This window comes from Gossypium arboreum, chromosome 2, assembly GCF_025698485.1.
Source record: "Gossypium arboreum isolate Shixiya-1 chromosome 2, ASM2569848v2, whole genome shotgun sequence".
NCBI classification, from domain to species: Eukaryota; Viridiplantae; Streptophyta; class Magnoliopsida; order Malvales; family Malvaceae; genus Gossypium; species Gossypium arboreum.
The window spans coordinates 74,158,173-74,162,624 of NC_069071.1; positions in this window are offsets into that span (position 1 = coordinate 74,158,173).

Below are 4,452 nucleotides of genomic sequence, written 5' to 3' on the forward strand. Positions count from 1 at the left end.
TAGAGAATACAGGGAAACGAGCATGCTAGAATTTATGACAGATGATTGAATTTGTAATTGTTTAGTTGATTAAATTTGTAGATATTAAGATACCTAGGGATGACCTAGGCATTGTTTGGTATATACCTAGAAGCCAAAAAGCTAACCCTTATTTAGTCATCCTTAGTGCCTATACTTGAGCTAGAAAGCACTTCTTGAGGAACCTTCATACAAAACCTAAGCCAAAAATGATGATTTGTATTTACCTTTTTTCTTTAGTCTTGAACTGTATGACTATAAATGCCTGGCCATACTTATTGAGGGTTAAGTAGATACATTACGATGAATTTCGTAGCAATAGAGTGAAATAGGAAAGTTCAGTTTGATATAGTGATTATAGGCTAGCTTAAAAGTGAGAAGCAAAAGAAAAATCCAAAAAGAAAATCAAACGAATAGAAAAAGTACATGAAAGACAAAAGCATTTGTGAGTGAGATGTGTTTAAAAAGAAAGAAAAGTTACAAAGTCAAAAAAAATAGAAAAACTCGTTCATTAGTGAACAAAAAAAATCGTAAGTTAGTCGTAGTTGCTACATTATGCTATGATTTCCTATGTGGAGAAATAAGGAAGGTGAGAGAAGGAGAAATAAGGCGGTGAGCGGGATAGGGTCACTAAGGAGGAGAATAGGGAACAATATGATATGCCAAACTGTTTTCATGCTTGAAACTATCTTGATGCTTACTATTCTTGAATTCCACACCTATCTTAAGCCTTAGAACGTTACAAGCCGAAAAGCCCTATGTGACTTAGTTAGACATATTCATGAATTGACATCATACATAATAACTGCATTAACAACAGTTTGTATTCTGGTAAGATAATTAAATTACATGTACAATTTATTGATGGATCCCTACATTTGAAACCCTTAATGTTTGTATGCTTTGTAATATACTGAACTTAGGTGTTTGATATCAAAATGGTAAGTCAGTTATATATCATGCCAAGATTATTTGTAAATATGAAATCCCTAGTTATGTGCTCCAAGTTAACATTTTTACCATACTTGTTCAAGGGTCATCTTTTAATTACTATTTTTGTTTCCCTTGCTTGAGGACAAGTAAGGACTTAAGTGTGGGGGAGTTTGATCTGTCGTAATTCGTTGTAGCAGATTAAACTAGTTTTCGCATTTGAGGAGCTTGAATACAAGCATTTTTATTATGTTTTAGTTGAGTTTTTATAATTTCATTTACATTCAACAAAAAGTGTAATTTGAGCTTTATATTGACTTTAGGGGCCGAATGAGGTCTTAGGGTAAGTTAATATACTTTCTGAGTGTGCAGGAGACCATTAGAGGGAGTATTAACTCAATAATTGTCACTGTGTTGTAACACAGGGAGTTTGATGTCGCAACATAAGGAACAGAGCACAAGAATCCCAAGACTACCTTCAATGTCATGACACAACAAAGGGATTTCGCGACACACCCCTGAAGCTACCTTGAGTATGAGCATACTTCCTTCGATGTCGTGACCCATGCACTATGGTGTCGCAACATCGGTTTTGTACGGGAAGTAATTTTGTGCCAAGGCCATTTTGGTCTGCACAGTCAATTATTAAGCGCAAGAGTTCCAACTGACCTAGGTTTGAGGACAATGGCAACCCTAACTCTATAAATAGGCTCTTAAACACTTGTTAAAGGATAACTATAACATCTCGTTTTTAGTCAAATCAGAATATTGGTTTCAGGACCACAAATCCAAAGTCAAAATAATAATTTTATTATTATTTTAATGTTTGAATGCTTAATTTGATAAAATGGACTAAATCACGTAAAGTGTAAAACTTGTATTCTATTAGCTAAAGGTGTCCAATAGCTATAGAATCTTAAAATAGAGGTCCTTATGTGGTAATTAACCTATTTAAAAGTTAGTGGATGATAGTGGCTTGGTATTTGGTGTAAATATTAAGTATGTTAAAGGTTAAATATGTAAATTTATTATTAATGGGTAATTAAATTAAAAAAACCATTTTATCATCTTTTATCATCTTTCCCAACCAAAATTAGAAGAGAATAAACATCATAGTTAGGCTTTTCATTCGACCAAGGTTGTATAGCTCATTAAGGTACGATTTTTGTCCTGTTTTTAATGATTTCTATGTTTTTAAGATCGTTGCAGCTTAGTTTAGCTAGCCTAGGGACTATTTTGCAAAACTTTTAAAGGTTTAGGGTTTTTCCATTGATGAATCTATGTGTATTTTGTTGTTTAATGGTAGAAAATGCATACTTGTTGTGAGATAAACAACATTTATAAAGTGATTTTTAGTGAAATGTCCAATTAGGAATTAAATTGTGAAATAAATGAAAAATATGAGCCTAATTGAAATTCGACTAGCATGGGTTGTGGTTGAATTGCATGAATTTGTGATTTTATGAAATAAGGACTAAATTGTAAAAATGTGAAATATTAGGGTAAAAGTGTAAAGTGGCTTTAAAGTGTATTTTGGACTAAATTGAATAGAGAGATTATTAGATAAGTTAATTTTGATTACATTTAGATCAAGAATTAATTTTGATTACATTTAGATCAAGAAAGGTGAAATACGGATTTAGATCAGGGAAAGAACAAAGTTTCAGATTAATCAACTTATTTCATCATTTTTGGATTCGAGGTAAGTTCATATGTAATAAGCATTGTTATAACTGTGTTTTAAATGTTTTGATATTGCATAAATTGTAAATATGACCTTACAGACATGTTTGACAACAATTCAGCAAGTGTGAAATCCTGGTTGAGCCTTAGGAATAGTTTAAGATACAAATGACATGTCATCAGGGGTTATGTGATTTGGGTGTTGGTCTATACATCCTACCGGTGGCTGAGTTACGGATACTCGTCAGCTTGTCTGAGTAGACCCGTTGATAGCTCTAGTGTGAGTAGTATATGTGATACGAGATTGAGATAGCTTTGGCTATATATGTGGCACTTAGGGTGTGAGTTTCCCGAGTATCTGATAGTATTCCGAATGGTTCAATGGGTATGTAAAAGATGTGGATAAGTATGAGTTTGATACGAGATGGTATAGTTATGTACAGGAACCGAGCAATACATTGAAATGAGAAAAATTATGAAAGTTACATTTAGCTTTGTGAATGCAAATGTGGTATGTAACATCCCTTACCCGTATCCGAGGTTGGGCTAAGGTACGAGGCGTTACCAGACAAACATACAAACATTAAACTAAAATACGAGCCATAAAATTTTATTCATATTTCAAAGCGTTCATTCTCTTACACATAGTCCCTTATTTGAGTCTATGGAGCCCAAAACATACTTTAGAAAGGGTTTGGGACTAAACCGAGAACTTACAAAAATCTTGGAAATTTCATGCTTTAAGGCTCCACACGCCCGTGTCCCAAAGTCGTGTTCCATAAACGGCTAAGACACATGGTCGTGTCTCTGCCTGTGTGGAATATACCTAGGCTATTTTCCAAGCTTTGGTCAACCTTGATCTCTTACACACTTATACAAAATCAAAAGCATATAAAATGGTATTCATTTAATGATTAAACATCCTCAATTAAACCACAAACATAGCATTTGTATGTCATCATACATGTGTCTCTCATACTCATTTTACCTTGTTTATTATAGTACCACTTATACATTTATACCAAGATTATCATCTTACCAAATATCTTCAGCTTAATCAACAAGCATTCATATTTAAAGCTAGATAATATCTTTATAAAATACCACGATTCAGATGCACAGAATAACATGTTTGCCTGAAACATTTCAATTCAATTCCATACCCAAAAAGCATTACAATGAGACTAGTTATATATATATATATATATATATATACATGTCATGATACATAACATTCTCTTTTTGTTTTCTTATAAACACATATCATTTATTTCATTATATCAATATTTCATATACCATAGTTTCCATGTATTCCACATATATTTATTTTCTCCTCCTCCTCTCCATTCCACATCCTTAATGTATATAGCATTCTTGTAAGTATGATTTCACAATTTACTAATAAATGTTCACATCAAACTGTCCACACGAGTCATAGTCACTTAATTATTTATAATTCGAGATAAAGAGCTCCAAATTAAGATCCGTAAATTTCCCCTGAAACTAGACTCACATATCGTTCCACCATCAAATTTTCATAATTTTGGTTTAGCCAATTAGTACAGTTTATTCATTAAAATTTCCCTGTTTCACTTTTCGACAGTTCGACCTCTCTTCACTAAAAATAATTATATCACAAAGACAGAACTCGGATAATGTTCTTGTTGATTTATCTTGAAAATAAACTCATTATGGATTTTAAAAATATAATTTTGAGCCTCTAGTTATTTTTCTAAAAATTTTTGTGATTTTCCAAAGTCAGAACAGGGGATCACGTAATTATTCTAAATCAGTCTCATGAAAACATAAATATCTCAAAAT